Source organism: Protomyctophum bolini, assembly GCF_963924005.1.
Source record: "Protomyctophum bolini genome assembly, chromosome: 3".
NCBI classification, from domain to species: Eukaryota; Metazoa; Chordata; class Actinopteri; order Myctophiformes; family Myctophidae; genus Protomyctophum; species Protomyctophum bolini.
The window spans coordinates 8,163,040-8,179,550 of NC_137864.1; the positions used below are offsets into that span (position 1 = coordinate 8,163,040).

At 41.0% G+C, this 16,511-nt stretch overlaps 1 protein-coding gene across 5 annotated transcripts in view; it reads left to right on the forward strand.

The window, feature by feature from the left end:
- Positions 1-2,688: 2,688 nt before the first annotated feature.
- Positions 2,689-16,511, forward strand: part of LOC308313259 (NACHT, LRR and PYD domains-containing protein 3-like) — a 32,603-nt gene continuing 18,780 nt past the window's right edge. For all 5 annotated transcript variants that reach the window (XR_013963870.1, XR_013963871.1, XR_013963872.1 and 2 more), the window contains exons 1-3: positions 2,689-2,706; positions 4,344-4,446; positions 9,937-10,039. The gene's annotated coding sequence lies outside the window, so the exon portion shown is untranslated. The remainder of the gene's footprint in view (positions 2,707-4,343; positions 4,447-9,936; positions 10,040-16,511) is intronic.

Sequence of the window (16,511 nt, forward strand, 5' to 3'; positions counted from 1 at the left end):
GGAACACAACCACCCTAAAGACTAATCATTGTGTATATTCCTGCACTATACCTGCATCGAGTGATCTTGGTACATAGAAGTTGATCTATTGAAGATTCTGACCTTCAAAGTACATAATTTTTGTTTTGATTGTTATATATATAATATATATATATATATATATATTATATATAATATATAAATTAAATAATATATTATAAATAATACATTGTAAATAATAAATAAAATAATAAACGTTCATCTGTGTGTGTGCATAATCAATGTGACTGTGTGCTGTACAACACTGCCATCTCATGGCCACACACACCATGTACATTCAAGTATATGCTATTACTGCACTTTCATTGCACTGTGGCACTGTGGCCATGAGATGGCAGTGTAGTACAACACACAGTCACATTGAGCATGCGCACGCGCGCGCACGCGCGCGCACACACACACACACACACACACACCAACACGTGACACTCTGTAACCAATCAGAAACCCTGGCGGTGTTGCCAGGGCTTGTGAGTAAAAAAAGCAACTAGGTTCAGAAAATAATGCACATTATATACAATAAAATGGCTGTATTGGCATGAGAAACGTAAATATTATATAATATAAGTAACCACTAACCAAAGGAAGTGATTACAAGTTGTATTATGCTGCTAGATTAGTATGAAATGTCAAACGTTTACGTTGTTTACGTTTGTGAATGGTTACCGAGTGTCACGTGTTGCTGGCCCAACATCTGGCCCCGTTGCCATGGATTTGCTTGGAACCAATCGGTTAGCTTGCGACCTCCCAGACATGGGGATTAAATCAATCCTGCCCTGCAGTCAGACACTCTTGGAATTGAGCCACCATATTGTTTTACATGATTCCTGTCAATTTACAGGTATTTAACCCTGGCCCTAATCAGGCACAGGTGTTGCCAGTGGCAGAGGTAAACCAGTTTTTGACTGTGTTCAGGCTGGTGATCTGTATGACCTATCCTGTGCGTTTGATGATTTACGTTATGTTTATTTTGTATGACAAAGTATAGGACTTTAAGCAGCTAATAAATATAGTTTAATTTCTACTCAACGGACACTTTTGGACATCAGTTATTTGATCACACGTCTGAACTTCCTCGGCAACCAGTATCACCCAAGTATAGGTTACAGTGTTTTTACAACCAGTATCACCCAAGTATAGATTACAGTGTTTTTACAACCAGTATCACCCAAGTATAGGTTACAGTGTTTTTACAACCAGTATCACCCAAGTATAGATTACAGTGTTTTTACAACCAGTATCACCCAAGTATAGGTTACAGTGTTTTTACAACCAGTATCACCCAAGTATAGATTACAGTGTTTTTACAACCAGTATCACCCAAGTATAGATTACAGTGTTTTTACAACCAGTATCACCCAAGTATAGGTTACAGTGTTTTTACAACCAGTATCACCCAAGTATAGATTACAGTGTTTTTACAACCAGTATCACCCAAGTATAGATTACAGTGTTTTTACAACCAGTATCACCCAAGTATAGATTACAGTGTTTTTACAACCAGTATCACCCAAGTATAGATTACAGTGTTTTTACAACCAGTATCACCCAAGTATAGGTTACAGTGTTTTTACAACCAGTATCACCCAAGTATAGGTTACAGTGTTTTTACAACCAGTATCACCCAAGTATAGGTTACAGTGTTTTTACAACCAGTATCACCCAAGTATAGATTACAGTGTTTTTACAACCAGTATCACCCAAGTATAGGTTACAGTGTTTTTACAACCAGTATCACCCAAGTATAGATTACAGTGTTTTTACAACCAGTATCACCCAAGTATAGGTTACAGTGTTTTTACAACCAGTATCACCCAAGTATAGATTACAGTGTTTTTACAACCAGTATCACCCAAGTATAGGTTACAGTGTTTTTACAACCAGTATCACCCAAGTATAGATTACAGTGTTTTTACAACCAGTATCACCCAAGTATAGATTACAGTGTTTTTACAACCAGTATCACCCAAGTATAGATTACAGTGTTTTTACAACCAGTATCACCCAAGTATAGGTTACAGTGTTTTTACAACCAGTATCACCCAAGTATAGGTTAAAGTGTTTTTACTTGTGGGCCAGCCATGTTTCCATCAGAGTTTAGAAGCACTCGTTTTCCCTGAAGCAACGTCCTGCTGCATCTTGCATTATGTGCTAATTCAAAACAGGTGGTACCCAGGGGCAGTTGAGTGATGTCTAACAAGCGCTTCCAAACTCCAGCACTTAGAAAAATAAGCAGCTGCAAGGACCCAAAGTAGCTCATAACAACATGTCTACAGTGGACTTTTATGAAACAAACACACAGCTGCAATGTTGGTGAGTTTGACGTTGTGTAATACAATCAGAGAGGACTTTTCTGTTTGGATGAATGGGCTGCCATTGCACCTATAGGTAGCACGTTGCCATTAACTTTAATATAATATGGTAAAATGGACGCGGTCTGCGTGATTCTCTCTCTCCCTCTCTGTCACGTCGCAGCCATCAGATCTACAAGCTCACAGCGCGGCGCGATGCGACGCGCTGTGAGCTTGTAGATCTGCTCTTCTAGTGTGGGCGGAACGAGGAAGTGTCTCGTTCCATCCTCCCAAACAGTCAGAAGATCATTTGGGCCATCTTTTTCCTCTGTGCTCTCCAGCTCTGCTCTGCTCAACAAGGACAAGGTGTACACAGGTATATATAAAAGTATATATTTATGCCGTTAGTATGTTGTGTTTACACTTAACCTGTGGTTAACAATAAGCCTATACTACATGTATCTCTGAATATTGAATACTTTAGTTACTTTTTCTAATACTAAACTAAGCAACAGCTACATATCCTTAAATATTTTCAACAGCCTGTATTGTATTATGTCTTCTGTAATCTCAGCATCATTGAAATTCTGAAAATGAAGACTTTGTCCTTTTATAAGAAAACAAATAAAGGTTAAATGTACTTTTCTGAGTTTAAGTTAGTGACAGTGCAATATATATATTTTTAAACAATGCATTTATTTTCCTTTTTTACACACACACAACTGACAATACAAACATACAAAAAACAACAATGAACATTACAAGACAATTACTGGTATAAAGAAAGCAAAACAACAATAACCACAAAAAAACAAAAACAACAACGGCACTATACTCCTCTTCAGCTCCATCCATTAAATGTGACACATTTTTGTTCTTTATATAACTTATAAAACGTCCCCACACTTCCTGAAACTTTTCTTGTTTGTCCTTAAGAATGTAATGCAATCTTTTCCAAAGGTAAACATAAACATAATTCCTTGAACCGCTGTGTGATACTTGGTTTGTCTGGCCTCTTCCAGGTCAATGCTATCATTCTCTTAGCTTGTAAAAGACATATATCGATAAACATTTGTTCATTACTCTTTGTGACAGTGCAATATAATTAGTATTATACACCAAAGACAAGCCCCTTGGCATTTTATCTGTTGATTTATCCTCCATTTTCAATTAATCTGAACATTAAAGACATGACATACAAATACACACTTCTATGAAAAAAGGAATAACTGTTAAATGAAGTGTATCTCAGTGTCTGTCTGTCTGTCTGTCTGTCTGTCTGTCTGTCTGTCTGTTTGCATTTATAACTGAAATAAACTCAGAGGCTTCGTGGAAATGGCACACGCAAGTGTAAAGGAACGGCATTTTGCTTCTCTCTTGCCGTAAAATTAACTGAAATCGAGGCTTTATGACAGCAGCGAGACGAGTGGTTGCTGCGCGAGGCGCACGCCACGCATGGCTCGCAATCATAGCTGCCTTGGAGAAATGCGAGGCCCTGTGCGTTAATAATTATATTGTTAATATACAAAACTATACAAAGATGATCACATTTCTATCTATAAGGACAAACCTTATTAGAAAAAATATTAATAGCATAGCATAGCAAAGCCTTTTGAAATGTGTATAGGTTACTGAATTGCAGGTGCTGCTGCCAAATGTAAATATATACGTTTTTTTTTTTTGGGTCAGCCCTACTGTCCGTGCACATTGTCAAAGTCTTTCTCAGGTTTGTATCAGTTACTGTGGTTAGGTAGTCTGCCACAGTATACTGTCTGTTTAGAGGCAAATATGTTTCTAGTTTGTTGTGATTGTGTGAGTTCGTTCCAATATGTGATCGCATTTATCATTTTCTTTATATATAATCTAATAGTCTCTGTCTCTCCTCTCTCTGTCTCTCTCTGTCTCTCTCTGTCCCTCTCTCTCTGTCTCTCTCTGTCTCTCTCTGTCCCTCTCTCTCTGTCTCTCTCTCTGTCTCTCTCTGTCTCTCCGCCCATCTCCACTTTATCTAATCAGGACACAGAAGTCATTTTATTATCCAGTCCAAAGTCTACAGTACAGAAGCAGAACCAAGGGTGGTGTACAGTACAGAACCATGGGCGGACGGGATTCATGACAGGTAAAGATTCAAACAAACATTTGATGACTATACGCATAACATCTTTATGGTGTGAATTTGTCCCCAGTGGGACAATAAAGGAAGATGAGATTTCATAAGTTGAAGCAGTGAATTATTATTCATAACTGGACATGTAACATTTTATTCAAAGGATTTACTCTTGTTTTCTTTCTTAAGATTTATGTTTTGGGCCTTTATTGATAGGACAGTAACTCACAGCATATGGGGACGGGGAGTAACACGCAGCAAAGGTCGTCGGGATCGGGATTCGAACCATTGCAGCCTAGGGCGCCCGTACCACCACACCGGTGACCCGGGGTGTCTTGTTTGTCATTTCTATCGTCTACTCGTGCTTATGAGAACACCACAGACAGTTTTAAGTTGCTCGAAACTCCTTCAACTTGTTTTGTTTCATAAATATGTTAGTAACAACATATCAAAAGGTCCTATAAGAAATCCCAGTGGCGGAACATGTTGAAAAATGCTGAAATAGGTCATGAATCACTCATCATGTACTTAATTATCTGTTTTGAATCTCAGGTATGTTTCCATTGGCATTGCATAGTTGACTCATCAACATAGAGTACAGTACAGTACAGTACCACACCTTAATGTTCTGACAACAACTATTTAAGCTACAAAACTAGTTTAGCCTGTAGAACTCTCCTCATGTCCCCAAGTAACACTGTCCTCTGAAAGGCCATCTGCAATAACCTAATATGAAGTATACTGCACACCCATTCAGCTTTAAATCTGCATTTCACGCTTTGTTTGTATGTACAGGATTTACTACGACGTGGCTCTTTTGTTAACCCATTCTGACCTGAGATCAGATTCATACGAGGTTTCCACTGGACACACACTGGTCTGATTAACCCATTCTGACCTGAGATCAGATTCTAAAAAATGTCAGTCGTTCTTTGATTTTTCAAAAATAGCAGACCTACAAGCTCGTAGCGCGCCACTCGGTGGCGCGCTACGAGCTTGTAGATCTGCTATTTTTCAATAGCTAAAGCATAACATCGTGCTAACACCAAAATGGGTTCCCGGCCAGAATGGGTTAATAACCTAATATGAAGTATACGGCACACCCATTCAGCTTTAATAACCTAATATGAAGTATACTGCAGTAACTGCACACCCATTCAGCTTTGCAGCCAAGTGTCCCTTTCTCGGACTGCAACTGTACTTACTGTATAAGACCCATTTATTGAAATCCCAAACATGGAATGTACTGTACTTGGACCATGCATTATGCCACATACAGTAATGCCTGTCTCAGGACGGCCACCTGCCAGTATACAGTGGATAACTTCCCAGTCTTGCTGGGTAAGTTAATTGGGTAACTACTGTATATATCTATAACTACTTTAACCCTGACATCCTGATTTTGGGCATGTCATTATAGGCTAAGAAGAAAGGACAATTGCTGATCTACAAGGTCACAACATGCCGTAATGTGTTGTGAGGTTGTAGATTGGCTTTTTTTGATAAGTGACTTATTTTAAAATGTGTAGCGCAGTGGAATAGAGTAGACAATATATGCCACGTCAAGAGTCTATTAGTACTGGAGGCTATACATTTGTGTTCTGGTAATATCATTGATCATTTAATTGTTTTGCATGTCCGTGGCAAAAATAAAACATTAATGCAAATGTCGATCACATTCACAAGCTGGCATAGTGAGGGTGCAGATAGTGCTGTACTATCATGGTTATTGGTGGTGAAGGCAATATACTAATAATGTTAGTCTGGATATATCAAATCCTGTGTTGAGGATCACATGCACTTTATGAACAAAATAACACCCAAACCAGACAATTAATTAAAAGGTTTCATAATTACAGTCTGCTTGAGGTGTAATGCAGCTTTAAACAACATAGCAGACAGTGGCACTGGTACATATCTGAACTCATCTTCTCCTCCTACAGTGCGTGTCAACCACATTAATCCCCATAGCAGACATCGGCATGGCCCTTTTGTTTTTCATACCAATCGTCGCATAGAAGCGTCATGGTTTTGTTATGCGTACACACCCATGGCGCTGTGCCAAGATAACTCACAAATCAAGACAAACGCACGCACACGCAGTCAAGTTGTCTACCGATGTTAACCATCTCCAACCCTCACCCTATAACCCAACCTCCCACGGGACAGCACACCTAAACCTAACCTAACCCTTAACGCACCCCTCAACAACCTTAACCCGGTCGTCTTAACGCACCCCTCACCAACCTTAATCCGGTCGTCTTAACGCACCCCTCACCAACCTTATGTCTAACCAAAGGATGTCTCCCGAGCCACTTCCAATGTGATTGAACTAGCCATTTTGTTTCTTAACTTTGTGTCTTATATCTTTATGGGTCCAATAAGCCGTGTCGGTCTGTCTCTGCCCCAAAAAGCAAGAATTTCAAACCCACAAAACGTATAATATTTGTCTCTTTCCTTTCGTTATTTTAATCCATTGGATGATATGCCCCAATCTCTTAACTTCATGTTTTCGTCAACGGACATGGAGAAAACGAATTAGAAAGTAAATAATAAAGCTGTCATTGGTCAAAAGCCAGTGCACCTCACGGGGCCAGAGGGCTGAGCAGAGCCTTCTATAGGCTCTGGGGCCGACAAATATTAGCCCCAATGATGAGTAAATCAACAAAGGTGTGGCAGCGCCAGGAGAGTGTGACCCAACTTCATGTGTTTTTAAGAGTCTGTTTAATTATTTAATAATTTCGTTTTATGAAGGTTCACAATTAATACTGTGAATTAGTTGCACTAGCAAAGTGTAACATGCAGTGAGAGGACGGAACGTTTGTTCTTCTAGCCCAGGTTCTCTGGGGTCACAATATAAGGAGCGCAGCTTTCGGTTCTCTGGGGTCCCAATATAAGGAGCAAATTGAAAATCAAGTCACATGTCAAAATGTATATCCAGGACCATAACCATTCATTCCTAACGGAGCTAATAAAATACTGGAGGGTGTATAAGGCCGCTACTCGCATACAGTTGTGCCGCCTGCCGTCTGTACATGGCTGTGATGAATGGGACGGCTTCGGGATTTGTTGATTAAAATAGTCTCTTAATGTTTCAATTCAAGTGGTAAAGTTCACGTGGGCATGTCCGTCCGTCTTTCTGATGGTGTTGTTGTCTTAAGTTGGTATTCCTGTCATGCGACTTCACCCCACCTCCACTAAGTAAGACTCAGTGCATGTGGATGGAGCTGTTGTGTTTGTATTCCACCTTTTACTCCATCTATCTTGCCCTCTTTTGAAAGTGCCTGTGGTCATTTTTGGGTCTTGTTTTGACTGTTCAAAGAATCAAAACTCACCTTTTATTGCAGAGCAGGGCTAACAACTGTATATACAGCCACCGGACAGACCGGAGCAAATCAGTCTACTCTTAACGTGCAGCCAAGCAGCCCAGTTTAAACACCCTATTTCCTGCCTGCGCCGTGAAGGGGCCTTCACAATACAGCGTCACCCTTTACCTCCCAATGAACTACATTTTACACTGCTTATTATTGACAGGAAATGTAGCTTTATTCGCGGTAACTTAACAGCGTGTTTGTGGGAGAGAGCGAGAGAGAGAGAGAGAATACAGTTTAATACCACGCATGCGGGAGCGGCCCCCTGAGCCCTGGCCTGAGGCGACTGCCTCGCCTATATCTCCGCGCCTGCTTGTCATGTCAGGAACAAGGAACTGAAAAATGTTACTCTGGGAAATTGAAACGATAAAGTTCCGTGAGTTGTTTAACAGGTTCTTCCCAGACCGTGCACGCCATAAAAGACATTAAGATGAATTGCAGTCGTGCCTTTTAGATGCGTGGTGAGACGAGAAAAAAGATGAGGGGGAAAATAGACGAGACGAGACGAGAAAAATAAAGGTTAAATGTACTTTTCTGAGTTCAAGTTAGTGACAGTGCAATATAATTAATATTATACACCAAAGACAAGCCCCTTGGCATTGTATCTGTTGAATTATCCTCCATTTTCAATTAATCTGAACATTAAATACATGACATACAAATACACACTTCTATGAAAAAAGGAATAACGGTTAAATAAAGTTACAAATGACAATACGACAATTATTGCAGATTTGCAGTTTGGCCACACAGCCTTATGTATATCCTACCAAAACGTTTGAACTGATGCTGGAAAAACATGCAGGGAAGATGGCCCATTTTTTGCATTTCAATTCATTCAGTGAGTGAGAGAGAGAGACAGTCATTTGAATGCTTAGCATAGTAGCCTAAACCCACCATCACAACTTGTTTAGAAGTCAATTCAAAACATTAGCATCTATTCTAGACACTCTCTGGCAGACAGTTGATCACAGCCTGACAGAAGTGGGTATGGGTAAGGGAGGGAGCAGTGCTCCACCTTGTGGTACCAACTGGGATTGGCTGTGCTTCGAAAACTGCTGAAAACATAAACTGTGCTCACAGTAAGACGCACAGAGAGACAGATGTCATTGAATTGAGCATTATCTATACACAACAAAGTGTTAACATCTAGCTATAAAGCAAGTCTCCTCACTTTGTGCTATCTAGATCTAGCATAGTAAGACAAGACACGACACAACAGATACAATGGTTCTTCTGAATGTGGGGGCCGCATGTGGCCCCCGGGCCGCCAGTTGCCCACCCCTATATAGTTAGTTACCGTACTTATTATATTAGTGCAGAAAAGAGACAATAAATCCCGCTTTGGAGAAGATGCGCTCCGAAGGGGTTGTAGTGGCAGGGAATCAGGGATGGATAGAATCCTCTTCGCTATAATAGGTGCCAACTTTGCATAACGTGGCACATTATTTTTCCATCAAAGTGGTCTTGGACTTCTTGACTTCCTTGTTAACACGTGAGGACGGAGGGGCCGGCTCGCGGACCAAAAGGGGCCGCTTTTCTTTTTAACCCATTTTTGGTGGGAATCCCTTTTGGTGTGAGCATCATGTTATGCTTTAGCTATTGAAAAATAGCAAATCTACAAGCTCATAGCGCGCCACCGAGTGGCGCGCTATGAGCTTGTAGGTCTGCTATTTGACAAATCGAAGAACCACTGACATAGAAACATAGCTTTTTCAGAAAAGTGTCAGGATGTAGAAGACATTTTTAGAATCTGATCTCAGGTCAAAATGGGTTAATGACTATTCGATCTTTTTATTTTAGACTCCCGTGCTTATCGATCGAACGTCGATTAATCGATTTTTTTTGGGTCAGCCCTACTGTCCGTGCACATTGTCAAAGTCTTTCTCAGGTTTGTATCAGTTTCTGTGGTTAGGTGTAGTCTGCCACAGTATACTGTCTGTTTAGAGCCAAATATGTTTCTAGTTTGTGTTGTGATTTTGTGAGTTCGTTCCAATATGTGATGCATTTATCTTTTTCTTTAGTTATAATCTAATAGTCTCTGTCTCTCCTCTCTCTGTCTCTCTCTGTCTCTGTCTCTCTGTCCCTCTCTCTCTCTGTCTCTCCGCCCATCTCCACTTTATCTAATCAGGACACAGAAGTCATTTTATTATCCAGTCCAAAGTCTACAGTACAGAAGCAGAACCAAGGGTGGTGTACAGTACAGAACCATGGGCGGACGGGATTCATGACAGGTAAAGATTCAAACAAACATTTGATGACTACGCATAACATCTTTGTGGTGTGAATTTGTCCCCAGTGGGACAATAAAGGAAGATGAGATTTCATAAGTTGAAGCAGTGAATTATTATTCATAACTGGACATGTAACATTTTATTCAAAGGATTTACTCTTGTTTTCTTTCTTAAGATTTATGTTTTGGGCCTTTATTGATAGGACAGTAACTCACAGCATATGGGGACGGGGAGTAACACGCAGCAAAGGTCGTCGGGATCGGGATTCGAACCATTGCAGCCTAGGGCGCCCGTACCACCACACCGGTGACCCGGGGTGTCTTGTTTGTCATTTCTATCGTCTACTCGTGCTTATGAGAACACCACAGACAGTTTTAAGTTGCTCGAAACTCCTTCAACTTGTTTTGTTTCATAAATATGTTAGTAACAACATATCAAAAGGTCCTATAAGAAATCCCAGTGGCGGAACATATTGAAAAATGCTGAAATAGGTCATGAATCACTCATCATGTACTTAATTATCTTTTTTGAATCTCAGGTATGTTTCCATTGGCATTGCATAGTTGACTCATCAACATACAGTACAGTACAGTACAGTACCACACACCTTAATGTTCTGACAACAACTATTTAAGCTACAAAACTAGTTTAGCCTGTAGAACTCTCCTCATGTCCCCAAGTAACACTGTCCTCTGAAAGGCCATCTGCAATAACCTAATATGAAGTATTACTGCACACCCATTCAGCTTTAATAACCTAACCTTTAAATCTGCATTTCACGCTTTGTTTGTATGTACAGGATTTACTACGACGTGGCTCTTTTGTTAATAACCTAATATGAAGTATACGGCACACCCATTCAGCTTTAATAACCTAATATGAAGTATACTGCAGTAACTGCACACCCATTCAGCTTTGCAGCCAAGTGTCCCTTTCTCTTGCAACTGTACTTACTGTATAAGACCCATTTATTGAAATCCCAAACATGGAATATACTGTACTTGGACCATGCATTAATAATTATGCCACATACAGTAATGCCTGTCTCAGGACGGCCACCTGCCAGTATACAGTGGATAACTTCCCAGTCTTGCTGGGTAAGTTAATTGGGTAACTACTGTATATATCTATAACTACTTTAACCCTGACATCCTGATTTTGGGCATGTCATTATAGGCTAAGAAGAAAGGACAATTGCTGATCTACAAGGTCACAACATGCCGTAATGTGTTGTGAGCTTGTAGATTGGCTTTTTTTGATAAGTCACTTATTTTAAAATGTGTAGCGCAGTGGAATAGAGTAGACAATATATGACATGTCAAGAGTCTATTAGTACTGTAGGCTATACATTTGTGTTCTGGTAATATCATTGATCATTTAATTGTTTTGCATGTCCGTGGCAAAAATAAAACATTAATGCAAATGTCGATCACATTCACAAGCTGGCATAGTGAGGGTGCAGATAGTGCTGTACTATCATGGTTATTGGTGGTGAAGGCAATATACTAATAATGTTAGTCTGGATATATCAAATCCTGTGTTGAGGATCACATGCACTTTATGAACAAAATAACACCCAAACCAGACAATTAATTAAAAGGTTTCATAATTACAGTCTGCTTGAGGTGTAATGCAGCTTTAAACAACATAGCAGACAGTGGCACTGGTACATATCTGAACTCATCATCTTCTCCTCCTACAGTGCGTGTCAACCACATTAATCCCCATAGCCGACATTGGCATGGCCCTTCTCAGCTTCAATTATGTTTTTCATACCAATCGTCGCATAGAAGCGTCATGGTTTTGTTATGCGTACACACCCATGGTGCTGTGCCAAGATAACTCACAAATCAAGACAAACGCACGCACACGCAGTCAAGTTGTCTACCGATGTTAACCATCTCAAACCCTCACCCTATAACCTAACCTCCCACGGGACAGCACACCTAAACCTAACCTAACCCTTAACGCACCCCTCAACAACCTTAACCCGGTCGTCTTAACGCACCCCTCACCAACCTTAATCCAGTCGTGTTAACGCACCCCTCACCAACCTTAATGCGGTCGTTTTAACGCACCCCTCACCAACCTTATGTCTAACCAAAGGATGTCTCCCGAGCCACTTCCAATGTGATTGAACTAGCCATTTTGTTTCTTAACTTTGTGTCTTATATCTTTATGGGTCCAATAAGCCGTGTCGGTCTGTCTCTGCCCCAAAAAGCAAGAATTTCAAACCCACAAAACGTATAATATTTGTCTCTTTCCTTTCGTTATTTTAATCCATTGGATGATATGCCCCAATCTCTTAACTTCATGTTTTCGTCAACGGACATGGAGAAAACGAATTAGAAAGTAAATAATAAAGCTGTCATTGGTCAAAAGCCAGTGCACCTCACGGGGCCAGAGGGCTGAGCAGAGCCTTCTATAGGCTCTGGGGCCGACAAATATTAGCCCCAGTGTTGAGTAAATCAACAGAGGTGTGGCAGCGCCAGGAGAGTGTGACCCAACTTGATGTGTTTTTAAGAGTCTGTTTAATTATTTAATAATTTCGTTTCATGAAGGTTCACAATTAATACTGTGAATTAGTTGCACTAGCAAAGTGTAACATGCAGTGAGAGGACGGAACGTTTGTTCTTCTAGCCCAGGTTCTCTGGGGTCCCAATATAAGGAGCGCAGCTTCTGGTTCCCCTCAGTTACGTTCTGGAAAGAAAAGCAACACTCATTGCTCCGTCTTTATCCCTGTTTATTCAGGTTCAGTTTTATTAATGAGGTACTCAGCAGCCCTGAGACCCGTAACAGAGGCTTGTCATCAGTGGCGGAGGGAATGTCCCACGGGGCCCTGAGGCCAGATTGACTACTACCACACACCCCCCCGGCCGCACGGTGATACCACGGTGATACCACTTCCGACTGAACCCCTCAACGTGGCTCAGCTATACCAGTTATACCAGCATACCTGAATCAATGAATACACATAATGTAGCCTCACAGGTTGCATATTGAAAATCACGTCACATGTCAAAATGTATATGATATCCATAACCATTCATTCCTAACGGAGCTAATAAAATACTGGAGGGTGTATAAGGCCGCTACTCGCATACAGTTCAAGTTGTGCCGCCTGCCGTCTGTACATTCGGGATTTGTTGATTAAATAGTGTCTTAATGTTTCAATTCAAGTGGTAAAGTTCACGTGGGCATGTCCGTCCGTCTTTCTGATGCTGTTGTTGTCTTAAGTTGGTATTCCTGTCATGCGACTTCACCCCACCTCCACTAAGTAAGACTCAGTGCATGTGGATGGAGCTGTTGTGTTTGTATTCCACCTTTTACTCCATCTATCTTGCCCTCTTTTGAAAGTGCCTGTGGTAATCTTTGGGTCTTGTTTTGACTGTTCAAAGAATCAAAACTCACCTTTTATCAGGCGATTGCAGAGCAGTACTGTACAGCCACCGGACAGACCAGAGCAAATCAGTCTACTCTTAACGTGCAGCCAAGCAGCCCAGTTTAAACACTCGATTTCCTGCCTGCGCCGTGAAGGGGCCTTCACAATACAGCGTCACCCTTTACCTCCCAATGAACTACATGTTACACTGCTTATTATTGACAGGAAATGTAGCTTTATTCGCGGTAACTTAACAGCGTGTTTGTGGGAGAGAGCGAGAGAGAGAGAGAGAATACAGTTTAATACCACGCATGCGGGAGCGGCCCCCTGAGCCCTGGCCTGAGGCGACTGCCTCGCCTATATCTCCGCGCCTGCTTGTCATGTCAGGAACAAGGAACTGAAAAATGTTACTCTGGGAAATTGAAACGATAAAGTTCCGTGAGTTGTTTAACAGGTTCTTCCCAGACCGTGCACGCCATAAAAGACATTAAGATGAATTGCAGTCGTGCCTTTTAGATGCGTGGTGAGACGAGAAAAAAGATGAGGGGGAAAATAGACGAGACGAGACGAGAAAAATAAAGGTTAAATGTACTTTTCTGAGTTCAAGTTAGTGACAGTGCAATATAATTAATATTATACACCAAAGACAAGCCCCTTGGCATTGTATCTGTTGAATTATCCTCCATTTTCAATTAATCTGAACATTAAATACATGACATACAAATACACACTTCTATGAAAAAAGGAATAACGGTTAAATAAAGTTACAAATGACAATACGACAATTATTGCAGATTTGCAGTTTGGCCACACAGCCTTATTTATATCCTACCAAAACGTTTGAACTGATGCTGGAAAAACATGCAGGGAAGATGGCCCATTTTTTGCATTTCAATTCATTCAGTGAGTGAGAGAGAGAGACAGTCATTTGAATGCTTAGCATAGTAGCCTAAACCCACCATCACAACTTGTTTAGAAGTCAATTCAAAACATTAGCAGCCATCTGACACTCACTGGCAGACAGTTGATCACAGCCTGACAGAAGTGGGTATGGGTAAGGGAGGGAGCAGTGCTCCACCTTGTGGTACCAACTGGCATTGGCTGTGCATCAAAAACGAGGGAACTGTGCTGAAAACATAAACTGTGCTCACAGTAAGACGCACAGAGAGACAGATGTCATTGAATTGAGCATTATCTATACACAACAAAGTTCTTCTGAATTCAGGTTCAGGTTCTTCTGAATGTGATCAATTGTGAGGGATTCACTAGACATTATAACCACAGACTGGTTGTTAGAGGGTTTCACTAGGACATTATACCCACAGACTGGTTGTTAGAGGGTTTCACTAGGACATTATACCACAGACTGGTTGTTAGAGGGTTTCACTAGACATTATACCCACAGACTGGTTGTTAGAGGGTTTCACTAGGACATTATACCCACAGACTGGTTGTTAGAGGGTTTCACTAGGACATTATACCACAGACTGGTTGTTAGAGGGTTTCACTAGACATTATACCCACAGACTGGTTGTTAGAGGGTTTCACTAGACATTATACCACAGACTGGTTGTTAGAGGGTTTCACTAGGACATTATACCACAGACTGGTTGTTAGAGGGTTTCACTAGACATTATACCCACAGACTGGTTGTTAGAGGGTTTCACTAGGACATTATACCACAGACTGGTTGTTAGAGGGTTTCACTAGACATTATACCCACAGACTGGTTGTTAGAGGGTTTCACTAGACATTATACCCACAGACTGGTTGTTAGAGGGTTTCACTAGACATTATACCACAGACTGGTTGTTAGAGGGTTTCACTAGGACATTATACCACAGACTGGTTGTTAGAGGGTTTCACTAGGACATTATACCCACAGACTGGTTGTTAGAGGGTTTCACTAGACATTATACCACAGACTGGTTGTTAGAGGGTTTCACTAGACATTATACCCACAGACTGGTTGTTAGAGGGTTTCACTAGACATTATACCCACAGACTGGTTGTTAGAGGGTTTCACTAGGACATTATACCCACAGACTGGTTGTTAGAGGGTTTCACTAGGACATTATACCCACAGACTGGTTGTTAGAGGGTTTCACTAGGACATTATACCCACAGACTGGTTGTTAGAGGGTTTCACTAGGACATTATACCCACAGACTGGTTGTTAGAGGGTTTCACTAGGACATTATACCCACAGACTGGTTGTTAGAGGGTTTCACTAGGACATTATACCACAGACTGGTTGTTAGAGGGTTTCACTAGACATTATACCCACAGACTGGTTGTTAGAGGGTTTCACTAGGACATTATACCCACAGACTGGTTGTTAGAGGGTTTCACTAGGACATTATACCACAGACTGGTTGTTAGAGGGTTTCACTAGACATTATACCCACAGACTGGTTGTTAGAGGGTTTCACTAGACATTATACCACAGACTGGTTGTTAGAGGGTTTCACTAGACATTATACCCACAGACTGGTTGTTAGAGGGTTTCACTAGGACATTATACCACAGACTGGTTGTTAGAGGGTTTCACTAGACATTATACCCACAGACTGGTTGTTAGAGGGTTTCACTAGACATTATACCCACAGACTGGTTGTTAGAGGGTTTCACTAGACATTATACCACAGACTGGTTGTTAGAGGGTTTCACTAGGACATTATACCACAGACTGGTTGTTAGAGGGTTTCACTAGACATTATACCCACAGACTGGTTGTTAGAGGGTTTCACTAGACATTATACCCACAGACTGGTTGTTAGAGGGTTTCACTAGACATTATACCCACAGACTGGTTGTTAGAGGGTTTCACTAGGACATTATACCCACAGACTGGTTGTTAGAGGGTTTCACTAGGACATTATACCCACAGACTGGTTGTTAGAGGGTTTCACTAGGACATTATACCACAGACTGGTTGTTAGAGGGTTTCACTAGACATTATACCCACAGACTGGTTGTTAGAGGGTTTCACTAGGACATTATACCCACAGACTGGTTGTTAGAGGGTTTCACTAGGACATTATACCACAGACTGGTTGTTAGAGGGTTTCACTAGACATTATACCCACA